Source organism: Protopterus annectens, chromosome 3.part0 (genome assembly GCF_019279795.1).
Source record: "Protopterus annectens isolate FY-2018-M chromosome 3.part0, PAN1.0, whole genome shotgun sequence".
NCBI classification, from domain to species: domain Eukaryota; kingdom Metazoa; phylum Chordata; order Ceratodontiformes; family Protopteridae; genus Protopterus; species Protopterus annectens.
The window spans coordinates 1,654,389,170-1,654,412,220 of NC_056731.1; positions in this window are offsets into that span (position 1 = coordinate 1,654,389,170).

The window sequence follows — 23,051 nt, forward strand, 5'->3', positions numbered from 1 at the left end:
AGGAGCAAACGGTTATCAGTTTACATGAGGCAATTGCTACATTGCCTCAGGATGTCTATGTCAATCAGGTTGGCTGGAGAAATGTTGGGAAACTGACTGTCCATTACAACAGGTTTAACCTTAAGTACTGTTAGGAGGTGGCAAGTTTGATCAGCTTCTGCTGTGGTGTTAGCAAGGAGACATTCCATTGACTATTAAGGATTCAAAAGTGTGTCAATGCTGCACAGTGCTCAGCTGAGTTACCTGCAGTGTAGCAGGGAAGCCTGGGAGGGTTCCCCTGACTGTTCTCTACAGAAAAAGCTGTATTTAGCCATTTGCTTCTGTACAGGATACCACTAACCCCCGTTGCACAGTACGCAGCTACAAGCAAATGCAAGGCATAAATACATGTGAATCTAAAGAGTTTTAACACAAACTATCAATAGATAAGCCCCAAAGAGCCTTATTCCAGCAGTTCCCAACTCAGATGGGTCCTGAGCTACACACATCTGCCACAAGGGTGCAGGACACCCTCTTAATGCAAGATGGCTGGTTTTAGTGCTCAACTGATACCAAGAAGTCTAGATTCAGCAAGTCTGAATCTAGCCTATGCTATTTAAGGCAGAAGTAACAATGATACCAATTGCAAAATGAAGCAGTTTCAGCAAGAAATAACAGTAAAAATGAAACGGCAGTTCAATAAAACACAGTTCAAAAAGTGCAATACATGTTTAAATTATACTTGTTTTTAGATTTCAGTGGATGCCTTGGATTTCTGTTCAGATGCATTCCAAACCTCTGGCTAAGAATGCCAAACTCTGAGCAGCTCCAGTACACTGATAGCAAACCCCACACAAACACGAGCCTTAAATACAAGCAAATTTTAAACAGTTTTACTACGAAATACCAACAGGAAAGTCACACACATATACACATGTACTCAATGTTCATCCTTTCCACTTTATTCCACTGTTAAATTTGCAGTTCTGATATGGTGCATTGCTAAACTTAGCTCTTTCTCACCTTAAGAAACAAATTTATTGTATCTGCAGAGTTACACAATATCTCTTCACTTACTTTCTTATCCAGGACACTTCATCTAATTGACAAACTATCCTCACTTAAAACTTTCTTTTTTGTTTCTATCCATCCCTGTAATCCTAGATACCTACTTATGTCTTGCCATTATGTCGTGCCATTACATACTTTAGCTATTCCTTTCCTAATCTTGTTTTCACACATGATCCCATCATGGTCTCCTCAATCAGCCTTACAACACCTGAGACATTACCTTCACTTCTTTACTGGTAGCTCAACTAAGACTACTAGTTGCTCTTGAATAAATTATTCTTCACCTGTACACCTTATTTCTATCTACTACATCAAGCATGTCAGTCCTTAAAATCCATAATCATTCTCTGCTTTACCAGCACTCTCTAATAGTCTCACTGTCTTGATTTACAACTGTGCTAGAAATTTTCATTATGCACACTTGCTCACATTTTGCTATCTCTTCCTTAACTCCTTCTTTGTTAGTACTAAATGCTAGTCTAAAAAGTAAAAAAAAAATGGGATTACAGATGCCTCCTTTAGACATATATACTGGACTTATCCTGAAATTTCCTCCAATTCCAGTTTGTGCTTGTGTGTGTACTCGCTGTGGTAAGACCTCTCTGGATAAAAGCCTTGATAAGCCTCTATGCTACATAAGGTGTTTCATCCAATTCTTTCTGTTGCTCCCACTCATCTTTGCTTATATGTGTTACATTTGCATATTAACATAAGTATTTAATACATATAAGGTGTTACTGTTTTCCCCCAGTAAAGTCTCAGCTGTAAATGGGTTCTGCCAAGCTAGTTGTATCTGGCTAAAAAAGAAATAAATATGATATCCAAATAAACAGCTGCTGACTTAAATTTTCATATCCTTCCCCAACTGTGGTACTTCATAAATTTTTGTTTACCTTAACAGTCCTCAGCCTGTATGTCTTCCTTCCTAATACTTCTCTCTTCTCTTGTACCTCACCTGGTGTTTTTCTGTTCTTCCTTCACAGTGTTCCCTGACTCCTATAACCACACTTTCAACTGTTAAGTCATCTTAAGAGTTTTGAAAGCATGTTATAATGTAACATGATGAGTGCAGGGCTCCTGATTATTAAGATGTACCATATTTTATACGTGTTTTGGTGTATCACTGTTACTGTACTCTAGTACTAAATTTCACTCAGCAGGTGTATGTGCTGGGTTCATAACGAAAAGAAAAAAAAGTGATGCCACCAAAGATAAGTTAGTTATTTCTTTGAAGTAGAAAAACAGGATTAAAGCTTGGTGCTTAGTAGTTTTCATAATATTTGCACAAGTTACAAATACAAACAAAAAATATGAGTAAGCAAACTAAAAGAGATTGCACTAGATGTTCCAGTTTGAACACAACCCTGAAACTAAAAACAACCCCCCCCCCAAAAAATGAAATGGAAGTTCTCAAAAACTCTAACAACAAATATACGGTATTTTAGATAGACTTCTAATAAATGTGTGCCGCAATCAAAAACTTAATTATAACACACACACAAATATGCAAAATATCAAAGTCTACTTCAGCATTACTTTTATTTAGGTAATATTTAAAAAATAGCTATTCAAACTTTGTGTAAACCATCAAAACACCAGCCAGCTCTCACGGTGTTATTCTTTTACTTACACTTTTGTTCCTCACAGACCACAAGCCCCATTAGAGCCATACAATCCCAGGCTAAAAAATATCCATGGAAGCCAGCAGCCATCCTGAGTAATGAAACATGTGAGAGTGTCCAACACTTCTGAGCTCACATCCCGTTAGAAGAAGCAGGCAGTTCATTAAACTGCAATGACTGCTGGGCATCTGCATAGATGCCTTCTTTGGTCTTCTCTGGACTATTTTTAAAACAGTCAAGAGAGGAAAAAAGATATTTTTGCCTTTTCAGATAATGCCGGATGGAGCACACAATGCTGAAAAGGAGGACATGTCCTCCTTTTGCTGGACATCTGGTAACCCTACCTATGAACCTAAATGTCCTAATTATGTTTAAACATTTTATGACCAGTTAACTGTAATTGGTAGTTTCAACTTCCAGAATGAGTAGACACAGCTCCTGAGTAGGCTGCTGGATTAACAGGAAATGCTAAAGATGGAAAGCATAACTAAAAGATTTTCTGAAGCAGCACACGTTCACTTTTATAGTGGTGCCAGCTGGTTGGTTAAACTGAGTACTTTGACTAATTCAGTGGACAATTGTCTGTGACCAATAGCATGTATAGCATATATGCTAGACATACTTCTCACATGGACTGAAACAATTAATGAAGAGTGTATCAGCAAATATTTACAGGTCTATCACCCTTTTTCAAAGTATGGTATCTCTTTAAGAAATGTGACATCATGATATGTTTTTGTGTTATACTCAGGAGGCCTGGTTCCCACCTTTAACCTCTCCTCTCTTCACTTCCATTTAATGTTATTAAGGAGGAGCTAAATGGAGGCACATACCCACTCATTACCAAGTATAACATAAAATAATACATTTGATGTCACATACAAACAGGATTCTTAAAGTTATAGAATGCTTTGAAAAGAACCACAGAAACAAAGGAGGAAAAACAGTGCCGGAAACACCAACACCAAGGCGTAGAACAAGCAAATCCAAACAGTATGGCACTGTAGAGGAACCAGCAAAGCAATCTTACTGAACTTCCAAACTTTTAATAAATAAATAAAATAACTTATTTCTTAATTAATTTATTTGCATTTTTTCATGATAGTGGTATATCAAAAGGATATGTATTTTAAAAGAATGTTTATGGTAGAATGGATATATGTTTCATTATTAGAGGACTGCAGAGTTCATGTCACTAAAGCTGGACTAGGTCTTTTGTTAACACTTTTTCTCCTAATTATTTTACAGCCAAATCCAAAATGACTCATGGTAAAATGCTAGAGCACCTTTTGTTACACAATAGAGCTCTCCATTCCCTTCTCTTTAATTTACCTTAGAGAAGTCAAGTGAAGAATTTGAAGACTTTTTGGCAGCAATCTTCAGTTAGGGTCTTATATTCATAAGCTGGTCACCTCTGTTCTAACAGCCATTGGATTATAAGGCCCGATTCCAAAAGACTTGCTCTCAATGTAAGTGACCACTTACCTGAGAGCAGACTGAGACCAGACCTTTTGGAATCTGCTCCCTGGTGTAAGCCTGTTTATAGATAAGCCTTACACTAAAGTAAGTCACTTACACTGAGAGCAAGTCTTTCAGAATCATGGCAGACTTACACTGAGTGAAGCTCTTTTGGAATCTGGCTGATCGTGTCATACTTCAGCTCTGTTTTTTTATGACATCTTAAAACAGCACTCCTATGCAAAAGGCATATTACATCTAATACCCTGAATTGGATAAGTACTAAAGATAAAGTTAATTATATTAGAAAGAGATTATTTGTAGTCCAGATACCACATATCTAAGCTCCTTGGTGTGAGTTCTACAAAATTCAAAAAAGCTTGAAACAGGGTGAAATATGTCACTATTTGAAAAATTATATGGAGCTGCTTACTGTGATGGATTTGAAGTCTTCTTAAGATAGTCTTGCTGGCTGGATTTTGCTGAAATCAAAGTCTGGTTATATTTGCATTCACAGTCTGTTGCACACAGAAACTTGCAGAATGAACTCATTGTGTCTGTCTATTAAAAGTTTATTACATTCTTTTGTAACAAAATGTACTAGAAGTTCTATCAGTAACTGATTTGACTCACATGTGGTGACAGGACATAACTGTTCAACATCTGAATATAATAGAAACACTTTGCCCTTAGTTAATTCTGTATCATAGACAGATCTGTCTTCACAGTCTATTTTTTTCGCAATATGATGCAATACATTTTATGGCATAATACACAAAATGCAGTTTTTGTTGAATCACACAATAAACATTTGTCATACCCCACATGGTTTTCTTTGAGATACCAGTCAAATATTGTAATACATTTGCATAATGCCTTACTATCAACCTGCCCTAATAAGGTTTTACATTTACTAATGTGCTGTGTATAACAACATTGCAATCTACTAAAGCTTGGTTTACTCCTACACAAATTATGTCTAATAATATTCATACTGTCTAATAACATCCAAACTGTCTAATAATTTGCAAACTGTCTAATAGCATCCATACTAAAAATGTGACACAGAAAAAAGTCTTACCAGTTAGCAAGAAAACAAGTGATCAGGCTGTTGTTGCTGATGGTTGGAAATTTTTCAGAGTCACTTGAGAAGCTGGTGAAGTACAACAGGCAGCGGACTGCTGTACAAAGTAGATATCCACCTTTTCTTGGAGAAGTTATGGCACTGTGACTTGAACTTCAGGCTCACTCCAGATGTAGACATCTAAAAACTTTACTACTGCAAGCTGCATAAACTGGAATATTTCTGTTTAGGATTTACACATACATACAAATGTTAGTTACTGCAATTTGACTGAAGTGACTTCTGCAGGGCTTACCATCACTCCCCCTATATTTGAATGCAGATTTTAGGTTCAAATGCAGGCTAGCTTGCCACTGAAAAATTATATGGAGCTGCTTACTGTGATGGATTTGAAGTCTTCTTAAGACACTCAGTCTTGCTGGCTGGATTCTGCTGAAATCAAAGTCTGGTTATATTTGCATTCACAATCTGTTGCATACAGACACTAGCAGAATATACACTGATTAGAGAATATACTTTGCAGCATCAACTTAGAGCAGTAAGAAATAACTTTTTATAATAAACCCGATGGACTAACATTGCAGCTTAAAGTACTGTTCCACTTTACTTCTCATATAGTACAGGTGATGTGAGAGGTATAACATTTACCTCGGGACAAATGTGTCCCTACCAATACCCTTAACATAACTGGATTAATACAGATCTTTATATACAATTTTAGTCATGCACATACATATACATTTCCGCTTGGTATTCTATTTTGGAGAATTGCTCATCCTGTAGAAACAATACTGATTGTTGCAGATGTTGACGCAAACTGCTGACTTAATGATATTATTTTTCAGCTTTTCTGACAGTGTGAACATCCTGTTTTTGTCTTTAGTATTCTATTTGTATCTTTGTATAAGTACATCTGTTCTTGTGCCAAATGCAGAAAAACATGTTTTTTTAAGGAAATATATTGTGTCCATTCTTTTTATATACAGAAAGGAAACACATTGTCACAGTGTTCTTTAAAAGTAGATTTTGTATTTTTGCTCTTGCATACATCCTATTTTTAAGGAAAAAATGTCCATTCAGCATATTCCTTATTTTCCAAGTCACAGTCATTTAGTATGGATGCTGATCACATATTACTAAACTCTGTTTCTGCATTTAAGCAAGCTTTATTTTATACCTTATGTTGCATATTTGTAACAGAATTGCTTTCAACTTTAATACCCTGTTGAGCATAATCTTACAATTCCCTCTTTTTATTTTAATGTACTCAAAACACTTTATATTGATATGTATTTCTGATCATATTATATAGAAAACACATTAAGAAACAAAACCTTTAGTCTTCTGTTGATGCAAGTCAAAATGCAATTTTACACAGTTAATACAATAATATAAAAGTATTACTACCAAATCTGAATGCATTTAACAACTTTTTCTTTTGCAGACCATTCTATGACAATATTTCATCAATTATGGGCTGTGTCTGCTTTAATTTTATTTTTTAACTTGATTAATTTATTCTTTTGCAATTCAATTTTAATTTATGACTTAGAACTGTTCCATTAACTCTTTGCAGCTGTTGAATTAAATATGAGAGACAAGAACTATGTGCTACTGCAAGCATTTATACACTGCTGAAACTATACTGTTTCAATGTCATTTTAACCATCATGTTGTGGTCAGGTCTCTGAACTGCCCATTAACATCTTGGTTGACAGTGAAGTAAACATAAAGTACTGAACTGGGCTTAAAGAATGCTATGTACATATTAGTCCATTAGCTGTATGAATACAATATTTTAATATAATTTTTTTCTAACTGGGGTAAAACCAGTGATATTGCAACTTGACAAATTACTTTTGAACTTATTACAATGCATCCTATACAGTATGTATTTACACAGACTGTTTGCTATTTATGCATTTCAATGTAGTAGGTACCCTGGACATGTTTATTTTAAACATTTTTTGTACATATTCATTACTAGACATTAATTTGATTTGTACTGAATTCTTCTGTATTTGTACATACAAAGACTATCATTTGTACTGAATTCTTCTGCATTTGTACATACAAAGACTATAAAGTACATTTAGTCTAATCTTACAAATTTAATAACATTAATATTAAGCAAAATCTTGGAAAATGTTTATGTCTCTTTAGAAATATCTAGTGGAATTGGCACCAGAGGCATACGTCCTGTTATTTTAAACTACATACTCGGCAATTAGAAACATTCATGCTTTTTTATACCAACATTGTTTTGCCAAAAAATATTAAAAATAGTGAACAGTGACCAGTCTTGTTCAATTTTTTACATATCTTTACGCTCTCTTGTATAGCTCTAATAAAGCAATTTTAAGCCATCTCTTGTTTTTTAAACCATCTCTTGTATAGCTTTACAGTTTAACAGGTTGTAAATACAAATTTATACTAAACAATACAATAATAACCATTATGATACCTATTAACAACTTGTAAAATATCTTATCCTGTCAGGTTTAATCCAGTTTACCAGTATTTCTAATACACTAATACCTGTTTTTCCCTCCCCCCTAAAAGAGTATTGTCAAGAAGAAATGAGATATTTCTTCCTGTAGCATTATTTTAGACCCTTGTGCAGTACTGCTTATGCAGTCAGTGTAAAACTGAGGAGTTCCCCTCCCCCTGTAGTATACTGCAGTATTGTTTATTTGCTTTATGCTGTGAGAATAGAATGTATACCAGCCCAATACTTTGGTTATACATTTTCTCCACTAGGCTACCAAACTATAGACCCCTGTCTGATTTGATCATTTTTATAAAGCTTTTGCTGTTTATTACCACTAGTAGGTATTTACACCCTCCTGAAAAATTGATTTGAACTGTATGTATACTATAGCCCATCTGCTGGCTGTACTTGATGCAACTGAGGTTTTTTTTTCTTTTCTTTTACTTTTAACATTTACTTGCAAACAGATTATCAGTGACATCTATGCACAATTGTGACATTTTATTACAATTATCAAATAGTGTTGCCTGTAAACATTTTAACAATTATGTTTTAATAACAATAATGTTTTAGAAAAACTCAAGCTACTTGTCTGGCAATCAGTCTTGTTTATCTTATCTTTCCAACATTTCCTGTAACTATTCATCTAGTCTAGGAAGGTTTGAGCTCACATTTCAGTTAATAAGTATTTGTGATTTGCATAACTATGCATTTATACTACATAAATAGACTTTTATAATTAGCTTACATGGATTTCAGTATTTTTATTTATTTATTTAACTGCCCTACCATTAATTTTGCAAACACTGTTTGACTAATACCATCTGTGATTTTATTTCCTTTTAAAATTCAGAACTTTAACTGTTTGGTGTGGTGTTACTATACAATTATATAAAAATTATAAAAAACAAATAGATATTAGCTTAACTAACATATGTTTATATTTACATTATTTATATTCGCTGTTGTCTGCCTGTTATTCTTGTGCATTGTAACAGATGTATTTTAGATGAAAAGAAAAAACATGCATGTCAGTCTCGTGACTTTAAATCTTTATTTAAGCATGTCAGTCTTGTGACTTTAAATCTTTACTCATTATCTATTTTTATTTAATTTTTATACACTAAAACTGTTGTGTATCTTTTGACTATGCTATTAGAATAGCAGTTATATGGTCTATTTTACTGTACTACTGATAAATGTCTTGCTTTAACTGAATGAAAGTAAAACACCTGAGAATGATTTGTCCAGACATCATCCTACCATGTATACTTAACCATTTTCAAAACACAAACATATTATAAAATATATCTCTTTTGTACAGATCAGCTGTAGTTTCCTGCTCTTCCCCAATGTGTGGAGGAGGTCAGTCTCTGTCAGTTCAGCTAATTTATTTCCTTTATCCTGTAACTGCTGTTGAAGAGTTTCCTGTAATGTTGCATGGTCTTTCTGATATTTTTCAGTAACCCGTTCTGCTGAATCTAAAACTCCTATGCACTTTTGAAAAGATGTATCTATAACTTGTCTAAGCTTACTGAACTCATTGTGTCTGTCTTTTAAAAGTTTATTACATTCTTTTGCAACAAAATGTACTAGAAGTTCTATCAGTAACTGATTTGACTCACATGTGGTGACAGGACATAACTGTTCAACATGTGAATATAATAGAAACACTTTACCCTTAGTTAATTCTGTATCATGCACAGATCTATTTTCACAGTCTATTTTTTTAGCAATATGATGCAATAATTTTCATGGCATAATACACAAAATGCAGTTTTTGTTGAATCACACAATAAACATTTGTCATACCCCACATGGTTTTCTTTGAGATATCAGTCAAATATTGTAATACATTTGCATAATGCCTTACTATCAACCTGTCCTAATAAGGTTTTATGTTTACTAATGTGCTGTGTATACCAACATTGCAATCTACTAAAGCTTGGTTTACTCCTACACAAATTATGTCTAATAATATTCATACTGTCTAATAACATCCAAACTGTCTAATAATTTGCAAACTGTCTAATAGCATTCGTACTAAAAATGTGACAGAAAAAAGACTTACCAGTTAGCAAGAAAACAGGTGATCAGGCTGTTGTTGCTGATGGTTGGAAATTTTTCAGAGTCACTTGAAAAGCTGGAGAAGTGCAACAGGCAGTGGACTGCTGTACAAAGTAGATATCCACCTTTTCTTGGAGAAGTTATGGCACTGTGACTTGAACTTCAGTCTCACTCCAGATGTAGACATCTAAAAACATTACTACTGCAAGCTGCATAAACTGGAATACTTCTGTTTAGGATTTACACATATGTACAAATGTTAGTTACTGCAATTTGACTGAAGTGACCCTCTGCAGGGCTTACCATCATTCCCCCTGTATTTGAATGCAGATCTTAGGTTCAAATGCAGACTAGCTTGCCATTGAAAAATTATATGGAGCTACTTACTGTGATGGATTTGAAGTCTTCTTAAGACACTCAGTCTTGCTGGCTGGATTCTGCTGAAATCAAAGTCTGGTTATATTTACATTCACAGTCTGTTGCATACAGACACTTGCAGAATATACACTGATGAGAGAATATTCTTTGCAGCATCAACTTAGAGCAGTAACAAATAACTTTTTATAATAAACCAGACGGACTAACATTGCAGCTTAAAGTACTGTTCCACTTTACTTCTCATATAGTACAGGTGATGTGAGAGATATAACATTTACCTCGGGACAAATGTGTCCCTACCAATACCTCTAACATAACTGGATTAATACAGATCTTTATATACAATTTTAGTCATGCACATACATATGCATTTCCTCTTGATATTCTATTTTGGAGAATTGCTCATCCTGTAGAAACAATACTGATTGTTGCAGATGCTGATGCAAACTGCTGACTTAATGATATTATTTTTCAGCTTTTCTGACAGTGTGAACATCCTGTTTTTGTCTTTAGTATTCTATTTGTATCTTTGTATAAGAACATCTGTTCTTGTGCCAAATGCAGAAAACATGTTTTTTAAGGAAATATATTGTGTCCATTCTTTTTATATGCAGAAAGGAAACACATTGTCACAGTGTTCTTTAAAAGCAGATTTTGCATTTTTGCTCTTGCATACATCCTGTTTTTAAGGAAAAAATGTCCATTCGGCATATTCCTTATTTTCCAAGTCACAGTCATTTAGTATGGATGCTGATCACATATTACTAAACTCTGTTTCTGCATTTAAGCAAGCTTTATTTATACCTTATTTATGTTACATATTTGTAACAGAATTACTTTCAACCTTAAAACCCTGTTGAGCATAATCTTACACTATTAATAACATTTTCCTATCTGAATCAAAAGCAGTAGCATACCAACAAAAGTATTGGATGTTTTGGGGATCTTGGCTATAGCTTTACTTTTTTACTCTTTTATCTCCTGATGGATGCTAAGATTGCAAACATGTTCATCAGGCACTTTCATAATTCTGTTAAAATCTAATTATGATAAATAGTAATATTATTTGTAGTATTCTTTCTTACCATGTATCTACTGAATTTGCACTGAAGACAGTTTCTACTAGTTTACTGTACAACTTCCTAAACAAAATTGAACCTGGGGTCTGTTGTTAGTTGTAAACTTCTACTTGAATTTCTGAAAAATCTCAGCTCACTCTATTGACTTCCCTAGCGTTATACTCATAGGATGCTTCATTAAAGAAGGTAATCATTCCAGAAGTTGGAAACAAACACTTATACAACTTCTCAAAGGTGTTTCATCAGTTGCAATCCCTCCTGTTTAAGTCCTTGAGAAATGTATACATCTAGAGTTTGTACAACTTCTGACAAATTTGGAAATCATACCAGACTCCTAGCATGGTTTTTGGCCAAGTCGTGGGACTGATAGTTTATAAATGGGGTGTGAGTCTAGTCACTTCTGCCATCTTCTTGTTTTCATCAACAGCTAAATACATTGGATCAAACATTGACTCCTGGTCCATATATATATATATATATATATATATATATATATATATATATATATATATATACACACACACCACAGTGAGCTTTAACATTGGCCTTGCATGAGAGACAAGTCCTATTCTTGAATTAATCAAATAAATATTCAATAATTCCAGCCCGACCATTTGATGGGAAATTAAATCACAAGTTGATTGTTGATCAGAGTGTGTGTGTACCTTTAAGAAGGGGCATGCATATGTCCTGAGCATGTGCAAGCAAAAGTGCCATTTTGAGAGAGCAGTTGGAGTGAAAGCATGTATGTGTGTAGCAGTCAGTCAGTTGGTTCATTTAAGTTTAAAGTTCCAATCATCCATCCTGATGTGTTTGTGTGTAATAAACTACTTAAACAAACACCCATCCTCATCGTCTTATTTGAATACACAAGACGAGTGACATGGTGTCAGAAGTGGGATCCAAAGTAAAACTTCTTCAAGACCATGAGGCATGCAGCCACAACTGGAAGACTATACAGAAGTACTATACAGAAGTGAATCATCTGAAGTTCAAATGACTCACAAACAGGTCAGAAAGATAAAGCCAGTTACTAAAACTCATTTAAATGATTTTTTGCTCAATGAATATAAAACAACGCATTCAAAATGCTGAAAAATGACTTTCTAATTAAACAAAATGTTTGAAACTATGATATATTGATGAAAGTACTCACAATTCTTATGAAAATGCTTGAAATAACTTCCAAATTGGATAAAATGTATAAAAAAGGGAAAATGACTGCATGTTTTTGCTATGTGCCTATTTTTCATTTTGCTAAAGTTATTCAAAATATCCAAGGTGTGCAAAGTGTTTGCAAGTGTGTGCAGTATTACAGTGCAGTTATTTCACATAATACAGTCATCTCAAAGGGACTGCTGTGCAGTTGAATATTTTTCGAGTACCTGGTGTGTGTGCATTTGAATATAATTACAAAAGTATTTTTTTGGCATGACAGAAGGATTTAGAAGACCTGCTTCACTTGTGTTTGATAGTAATGTTGCTGAAAACTGGGGAGTGTTTGAGCAAGAGTATGATATTTTCATACAGGCTGCTTTTTCTGATAAAGACACATGTACAAAGGCATTTATACTGCTTAATCTAGCTGGTTCAGAAGACATAGAAAGGGAGTGTTCATTTGTGTATGCCCCAGCTGTGTATGCAGGGAAGGGGGAAGATCGCCATATTGTGGTACTGGCTGAAACGCGGGAAGACCCTGAGTGCTTAAAACATAAATTTAGAGAAATGTGTAATCCCCAAATATTTATTACAATGGAAGGGCACATATTTTACAAAAGAGATCAAAAGCCTGGTGAAACTTTTGCAGCATATATAACTGATTTGAGAAACAAGGAGAAATGTGCAGATTTGGTGATTTAAGAGATGAGTTGATAAAATATAGGCTTGTGTGTGGTATTAAAGATGATGCAGTGAGAAAGATTTTGCTTTGAGACAGTGATTTAACTTTGAATAAGGCCACTGAGATTTGTTAGATATATGAGCTCACAGAAAAGCACATGGATATGCTTACAAATGAAAAAAAGCATGCTTGCAGTGCCTTCCAGTGCTAATGTTGATAATATGTAGCACAAGGTTAAAAGATACAGGCCTAAGGATATGACCACACTCCGGGCCTCCCTAGCAAAACCCAGAGCAGCTTCAGTAAAATCCAGGGCACACTCAGGAAAGAAGAAGGGTGAGTCAGCAAAACTTGTAACAGGCCTCATAATCAACTGTCATAATTGTGGAGGTAATCATGAGCCTAAACGAGAGAAGTGCTTAGATTTTGTTCAGCAGTGCCACACATGTAAAAAGTGGAATCATTTCAAAAGGTTCTGTAAATCAAAAGTGGCACATTCTTTTATTATAAGAGAGCATTCAAAGAGGCAAGTTGATCAACTAAAAAGCTGCAACCCTATTTTTATGTTGGTGGTGTGTCTGTGTTTGATGAAACAGTTAATACAGTAGATTTGTTGGCAAATAATGAAGTATTTTATACTGTTTTTATTAATGGGAGACCTGTAGAGCTCAAAGTTGACACTGGTTCAAAGTGCAATGTTATGTCATCAGAAATGTTTTCCAAAGTAAAAGCTGGTGAGAAACTTGATCTGGCAAAGTGTGTGAAGCTTGTCGATTATGGTGGTGAAGAAATTCAAACCGAAGGCTCAGTACTGCTTTCTATTTATCCTGCTGGGAACAGCTATGACTTGCAATTTTACATAGTCAAGAGACATGTGCAGCCATTGTTAGGCCTCAAAGACAGTTTGAAAATGGGACTGCTTTCATTTAAAGAAGAAGTCCACCATGTAAGTACATGGAACAATGAACATTTCACACAAACTATTTTTTCTGATTATGCTGATCTTTGTGAAGACAAGTTAGGCAAACTCCATTTGTGTAGTCCATAAAGTTAGATGAGGTAAGCACAATTATCAGACCAGCATGGAAAGTTCCAGTAACCCTGCAGGTCAGAGTCAAAGCTGAGCTAGACAGAATGATGCGTCTAGAAGTATTCTGTCCAGTAGAAGAACCAACCGATTGGGTATCCTTCATAGTGGCAGCAAATAAGAAAAGCACAGATGATATTAGAATATTTATTGATGCAAGAAATTGGAACAAAGCACTAAAATGACCTCGTCATCCAATGTGTACAGTTGAGGAAGTTGCTGTTCTTATGCCTAATGCTACTGTTTTTTCTGTCTTAGATGCAAAAAGTTCATTTTGGCAAATCTTGCTTATCTGAAAATCTTCATTGCTAACCAATTTCAATACATCATTTAGAAGGTACAGATTTTTGGGAATGCCATTTGGAATAAATTCTGCCAGTGAAATCTTTCAATGTGCGATGGAGCAAAAGTTTTCTTGCTAACCATGTGCTATTATAGTAGATGATATTCTAGGAGGCTATGGTGAGGTCAAACATGACAGAAACCACAGGAAAGTTCTGGAACATGCTTGTGAAGTGAATCTTAAACTAAATCCTCAGAAATGCAAGTTCAGGCTAGAGAGCTGACATGCAAAGATGTAATTGGTCGTGAATCACAATTTTTTTTTTCACTAATGCTAAAGTTTGTTTCTCTTCATTATTCCACTTCTTAGTGAAAATATGTATATATATTTTTTTCACCATTGGTCATTGGTTGTTGTTGGTTATATGTAAGTGATCCTGTTTGGAACAATACCAAAGAGCATTTGATATCCTGAAACAGAGAATTGCCAGTCCACCCACTTTAAGATATTATTATGTTCACAAACCTGTGACTCTTTCTTGTGAAATTTGGTATTGGTGCAGTCATTCTTCAATAGGGCAGACCAGTAGCCTATGCATCCAGAACTCTAAGACAAATTGAGATGCTGTATGCTCAAACAGAGAAAGAGCTCTTGGCAATTGTGTTTTCATGTTTGAAGATCCATGATTATATTTATGGCCAACCTATTCAAATAGAGACTGACCACCGACCTTTGGTTACTATTTTGAAAAAGCCAATGCACACAGCTCTTATGAGATTGCATGATGTTGAAATTGCAAAAGTACAAATTTAGTTGGTTTACACAAAAGGCAATCTTCTTTATCTTGCTGGTACTTTATCCAGATCGCCAAGAAAAACTACTGAACAGCATGAAAATGAGTAATTTGATTATGAAGTCATGGAAGTGAGACATTTTTCTTCCACACATTTTAATGAGGTCAGAACTCACACAGCTTTAGATCCAATTCTCCAGAAGCTCAACCACATTATCAGTCATGGACGGCCACCAAAGCAATCTTGTTTGCCACCAGACATGCAGCAGTATTTTCCTTACAGAGACAAGATTTTGATGCAAGATGGTATCATCATGAAAGGTTCAAAAGTGATTGTTCCAAAATCCTTGCAACAAGAATATATTAAAATCTTGTATCATGGCCACCCAGGAACTGATTCTACCAAATGAAGGGTGAGAGGACTAGTATTTTGGCCTTCTATGATAGAAGATATTGAGAAAGAACTTTCAGCTTGTTCTGTTTTAATAGTATTAAACTGCATCAGCAAAAATAACCACTTCAGCTAAGCCAGATTCCTGAACTACCTTGGTCAACAGTAGCTACAGATATTTTCAAATGGAATGGTCAACATTATTTGGTGTTCGTAGACTCTTATTCAGATTGGTTCAAGATTGACCTGCTTCCTAATCTCCTGTCCAGCACTGTCATTATGAAGTTGAAGAGACATTTTTCTGTCCATGGTAGTCCACACAAACTCATTTCTGACAAAGGTGCAGAGTTTACAAGTCAGCAGTTTAAAAGATTTGCTGAAACAAGGGACTTTACTCATGTTACTAGTAGTCCTGAATATCCACAATTGAATGGCCTGGCTGAATGTGCAGTTCAAAGTGCAAAACCGCTGTTGGAGAAGTCTAAACACGACAATACTGATGTTTTTCTTAATCTGCTTAATCTCAGAAACATTCCTCGTGACAATTTACTTGGTTCACCTGCCCAGAGATTAATGCTGAGACAAACCAGAAACACACTATCAATCAGTAAGAATTTGTTGACTCCGAGTGCTAAAAACAGCAAAGCAGTAAAAGCTCAACTCCTAAAGAAGTGTTTTTCCCAAAAGTCATACTATGATAAAACCAGCAAGCCTCTGAATCCATTAAAAGAAGGAGAGATAGTGAGGATGCAGAAATCAAAAGGATTTCACTGAATAGCACTTGTAAAACTTTTGTGTGAGGAACCAAGATCATGCATCATTGAGTCACAAGGGGTGGAATTCAGGTGGAATCAGAAACATTTATTTCCAGTGTCTGAGCCAGTGTTACAGCATCTTGTCTGTAATAGAGACTCTAATTCTTAAAGTGATTTCCCTAATGTTCTTGTTCCAGAGAACATTTCATCATCTGTTCCTGTTCCTGAAAGTATCTCTGAAAATCCTGAAGAAGAACACTCTCCAGTGACTGTCTGTGTTGTTAAACTGAGTTCAATTTATTACATTAGAGGTCAGGTCATATCTCAAGGCCTAATCCTAAATACACTGCAACCTGGACATGATTCTTATTGTTTGTATATGTCTGTATAATTTGCATGTTTATCTAATTGTCAATTTTATTGCAGGACAGAATAGTCAAACAGAGAGGATGTAGATCAGAGGGTGTGTGTACCTTTAAGAGCCATTTCAGTCAATGGGCATGTGCATATACGTACTGAGCATGTGCAAGCAAGAGTGCCATTTTGAGTGAGCAGCTGGAGTGAAAGCATGTATGTGTGTAGCAGTCAGTCAGTTAGTTTGTTTGTTTAATTTTAATGTTCCAATCATCCATCTTGATCTGTTTGTGTGTAATAAACTACTTAAACAGACACCCAGCCTCATTGTCTTATTTGAATACTCAAAATGAGCGATATTGACTAAAGTGACTGCACGCTTTGGATGTGCATTTTAAAACACCATTTTCATTTAATACTGCAGGTTACTGTCAATTTTATTTGATGCTGTAGGTTACTCCAAAAAAAGCTTGGAAATACTGACTTGTTTTGGTCTTATTGCCAGTGCCAAGAAATGACTGGCTGCTGTCTATGTAATCAACACTGAATTAGCTGTGAGATAGACCTCTACATCATCTTCCACACCATGTTTTCTTATGTTGGTGTTTTTCAAGGCTCTGTGTTCGATCCCTTCCTATTAATAATTTTTATCAATGATGTGTTTAATCACTGTGGTAAATCAAAAATACAATATAATGATGACTCCAGTTTAGTATTAAATTGCTTAATTGACCTGTATGAAAAAAAACATTTACAGAAGTTTCCCTTTTCTATAGACATTTTCTTTACTCTGCACCTTAATTTAAATAAAATTAAACCTATGCTGTTCATATTTAAACCCCGTCCAGATGTACGATATCTCCTGACTCAGTCTCCTATGCTTGCCCCTCAACTCAAACAAATCATTGTCTTAGTGACTCATCGCAGTTTAGTGAAGATAGGTCAGCCAGAGTTTTTGTTCCATTCTTGACAACCATCTCAGATTTTAGACAATGTAGTTGGCAGATTTCATATTGCCAAATCATATTTTACTGACACAGCTTGTCAGCCAATCAGTAACTCATGCCTGCTCCCATCTGTTCTCTACATGTCACTGCATTACGATCTTCCCATTATGACAAAGTGGGGCAGCATTTAACAGACTATCTAATTTTGCAGTAAGTCATTATAGTAGAGCCTAACACCACACTTCCTTCCATAACCTGCAAGAGCAAGAGCCTTGATCACCATCTTCTCAAATCCAGTTATGCTTTCCCATAAAAGTCTGTATGCTTATGACTTGTCGCCCTTTAGGTGAGACTATTACATGGAGACTGTCTTTGTTTGAGCTCAGTCTTCCCTTAGGTAGAGTAGACTCTGTCACTGCACAAAGACACAGGTACTGAGACTAAAGATTTTCCATTAATATAGTAAAAGTATAGAATAAATGATTCACCAGCCTGACTTGTATCCACTGCAAGCAAACATTCAAGAAAGCTTTAGAATGTCATTTCCATAGTAGATGTAGCAGCAACTGGACAGTAACGTTGACAACCCTGTTATGCTCTGGAAACTAGCCCCTTTTATCTTTCACCCTAAGCTTGGCATTGACTTGTTTAATTCATGTTCCATATTCTTTTCATTTTTTTGGAAATATATGTTACTTGTAGCAAGGTTAAGTTTCATATATTATTACAGACTCTTTTTGCATATCATACTGCCTTAATATCCTCAGTTGTTTTATTTGTATTCTGTTCAGCCTATTTTTATTTGTTCAATATTGTCTTTCTTTTTATGCTGACAGCATAAACTTTGCATAATACATGTGAATATACATGAATGCTGTATAAACAATGTATTTTACTTTTGTAATGTCTGGAGCATTTCTCCCAGAGAATCCACTGAAAAAGGATCCTCCTAGCTAGACACGTCTGGCTAATAAATACATAAGTAAGTAAATAAATAAATAAACCAGCCTCTCCAGTGTCCTCCTACTTGCTAAACTTCCTCTTGTTTTAAGTGCTTGAAAGTACTAGAAATAACTTCCATCATAGAGATGAGCTCCACAGGTAGCCTTTCCTTACTTGGTAAATGACCATCCTGAAATTAGAATGAATAAATGACATCAATCTAAATCATGATTCAGGCCTAGGTGTAAACATGGAATCACATCCTTTCCTCTTTGGTTCAGTGGGGGTGACATTTATCCCTCAGTTTTAAAATTCTTTGAAAATCTCCCAGGTAAATGTTAATGTACTTGGTACTAAATGTAATCAAACTCTGGCCTTGTGGCAAAGCAAGATAAAGCTCAAACTACATCCCAGATGAGCTGTGTCCAGTTAGTGACATAGGCACTAAGGGTGTTGGGCAAGGGAGGATGGGATTGGGCAGCCAACTCTGGGTTGCCTATCCTGGGGGGGGGGGGCAGCCTAGGATCATTGTAATGGCAGCATTGATGGCTTGATAAGGTCCATGATGCAAACAATATCACTGCTTGGTCAGCAGGTTGCTCATGCACAGCTGAGCATGAACACCTTTTAAATGTATCCATAATGGAACTCGCAATTCTGCTACCTCGCAAGGCCAGAGGGTGCTAGGGCATACTCCGTAGTAGATGTATGATGCTAGACTGGCTTCCTCAATCTTCTTACTGATTTGGGATGTGGGTCAGAGAGAGTCTGTGGGAGGATAAGGTGGGTCCAGACAACCTGGTTATTCAGGAAAGGAGACAGTGGTAGCTAATGGTCAGCTGCAGGGAGCTAAATATACTAAATGGGATCTGCCAGAAAGCTGTATTTGTAATGAAATTCCTGATTTATTTGGGATAGTAGAGACATGGCCAAAGGACAGACTTTGTCTGTTCTTCTGCATCATCCACAATTACACTATCTTCTGTGGCAACACAGTGGGGCTGAGAACATGAGGGGACTAATGCTACTGGTAAAAAAGTGCCCTAGTGTGACTCTGGTCTTAAAGAACTTTTCATCATATAAGGCATTCTTAACTATTTCTTAGTCCAGCTAACATAAGGGGGTCATACAAGATTGTTTAAAGATGATTCCTTATTTCCCTCCAACTGGAGCTGTTAGTGTCTTTGAGAATTATTAACTTCACATAAAAGTTCAAGGAAAGGAATTCAGGGAAAATAATAATTTCATTCTCCTTGACAATTTCCACATTAATTGGCTGGCAGAGCTCTAGAAGAAAGTCAACCTACCTGACTGGCCACAAGTAGTTCAGGAACTTACAAGACTAAATTGTACTTACTCCCTCCTAGATGCAGTTTTACCTTAGCATTCTGTAAGATGTGTCAGGGTCATAGTACCTTCTAATACACTCAGTGAACGTGACTGTTCTCTTCTTTTGTGGTTATTCCAGACAAGCAACTCTAAACTTCATGTCTATGGTACAGATATCACCTTTCCTAAAGTTAGCACCCCGCTTAGAGAACTAGATGCTGTCAACTGGTAATGCTTGTTTTCCAATATATGCTGCTTCATTTGCCTTGGACATAATTATTAACACTCTTACTACTATCCAAGGTATCCAAGATAGATGTTTTTCCTGTCAGGATGAGGAGGTTAATGGGTTACAAAAGTCTTTGGCTGTCTAGTTTCCTGAAGTGGTAGCCAATGGAAGGAGACATCATTTAGAGAAGGCATTTTCAGAGACCAAGGAGAAAATGTAGACTTGTTACCAAGTCGACAAAAATTACCTTGTTAAGGAATAAACAGATTAGGTTTTTTGATATCCCTAAACAATAACAGAGGTGTGTTGAAGAGTTAACTGAAGCAGACCACATTGATCTGTCTGGCATCAGCAGTTCTCCTTCAGGTTCATTTTCTAACAGCATGACTTTAGCAAAGCAAATACTTTCAAACACTCAAAATGCTAGCAGATCTAATAATCTGTCCAAAATAAATTTAGGCCTGAACCTCCCCAGTAACACCTCAAATAATAGGGTGGATGATGTTAATGATATCTAACATGGACTGGTTCCTACAGATGATCCCTCTTGGTGGCAGCTGCATTTTACTTTAGGGCAGTTATTTCAGAAAGCATAGTTTGATTCTCTGAAAGGCTACATAAGAATAATGGTCTGTCAGCCAATGAGTTGTACCCATAGTTTCTTAATAAATCCTCTTATTATTTTTACTGTCTTCTAATCTACATGATTAACCTCCCATTAACTACTAGAACAGTCCCACCATAGCTTGAGTATGTGACCATAATTCCTTGGCCCAAGATTCCCAATCCTTTTTCTATTGGAGATGATAGAGCAATGTCTAATATTTGGACCTTGGCTAAAAGTTCAATAGTCATAATTGATGGTTTAATAAAGATGTTTCTTGTTTAAAAAGTGGGTAGGAATTGAATAATTTATGTAATGTTGCATAGGTTATATGGTATATAGCAATATATGTAAAGTGTAATATTTGTTAATATTAATTTGTTAATACAGTTTGAATGTTGTTGTTTGTCTTTTGGCTTTTCCCAGTTAGGGGTCGCCACAGCAGAACTCCAGTCCGCTAATGATTGGCAGTTGGTTTTTATGGTGTCGAGTTGCCAGCCCAACGCCCAACCTTCAACGAAGACACGCCCATTCAACGCATGTATTTCGAACGCCCACTCAACCGCAGGGAGGACATGTAGACTCCACATGTAAATGTGCCTGTGTCACAAGTGATAATTTAATAAAGGTGTTTAAAAATGTTTAAAAGGGATAGTTAATGAGTAGATGCTTGATTACTTGACTGAGTATGATGGGATGTCAAGAGTTAAGCATGGGTTTAGAGAGGGAAGTGTTACTACACTCATTCCTCTCAACCTCTAAGCTCAAGAAATCTGGACAAAGCCTAAAATAATGTGGGGACAAATATTGTGGGCACTCCTAGCATAGTTTTTAGCCCAATCATGGTACTGACACAGCCTTTCTTAATGTGGTTGAATTCATCTTGTACTCAATTAAATAGGAACAGATTTGATTTTAAATGTTGCCGTTACAAGCTTAGAAAGTTGATAGAATGAGAGGTTTTGTGTTAGTATGCATTTTCTGAAGGATATGATATCTGAAACTCAAATGTCTGTCATAATTTAGTGGCTTCAGTCATCAGCAATTTGCCAGAAAACCACAAATCTTTTGAGGAGCACACCAAAAATATGAGGCAAAATCAGGACATTTTGGGACAAATCTGGACAGAAGAGAGGTATAAGTACACTCCCTGTAATGGCTTTAGAAAGGTATTGTTACACTATATATATATATATATATATATATATATATATATATATATATATACATACATATATATATATATATATATATATATATATATATATATATATATATATATAAAATCTTTCATATGCTATTCCTGCTAATATAGAAAAGGGTCCTTCTTACTGTTGTGGACATTAAAGGACTTTTAAGACTGATGATCATTCTGTTGTATTATCCAGACTGAATAGTTGTGAGGGAGGGCCAGTGTAAGAATGAATGATTACTTCACCAACTATACATTTAAAGCTGCTTTGGGGTGTGCCACAGATGCTGAGTTCATTAGCAATTGGGTCCACCAGAGTCTACAATGGCCAGGTCCTTGTTCTCTCCTCTTTATTCATAAATAATCTAATAGAAATGATTCCACTTCTTCATGATATGCTGTCAAAATTAGTCTGGCCAGAAACACTAAACTGATGGCTGTTTTTCAGCACTCAGTCTAGGGTGATATGCACAACTACAGCACAACCAAGTGATTCACGAACCAATGTTGTGCTCTATTATAGATATATTGATGATTTGATTTTTATATGTACTGGTAGTACCGCTGAATTTGATGGTTTTATTACTAGTTTACATGATAATAAATTTGGTCTTGAATTCACTTATGTTCTGAATATAACTTCTATTCAGTTCTTAGATATTTTATTATATGTGGATTCTTATAATAGAGTACAATATAAACCCTATAGAAAAATTACTGCTACTAATAATTTCCTTCATGCCACGAGTGTGCATCCGAGACATTTGATTGAAGCTTTACCCTATGGCGAATTCAAACGCACGTTTGAGCATACCTCTGAAACTAAATTGCTAGATTTTGAATTTAGGATGGTCACAAATAGACTTTTGGAGAGGGGTTATTCGGAAACTTCAGTAAAGAACAGCAGTAATAGAGTGCGAAATTTTGATTCTTTTACTAGAAGGACAGATTTATTATATCAACAAAGGACAAATAGAGTTGTCACAAATGAAGAGAATAGAATTTTCTATGTTAGTAAATATTCTCTTTTTTCTTCCTCTCTCAAAGAAATAGTAGATTTTCTGTGGCCTTTTGTT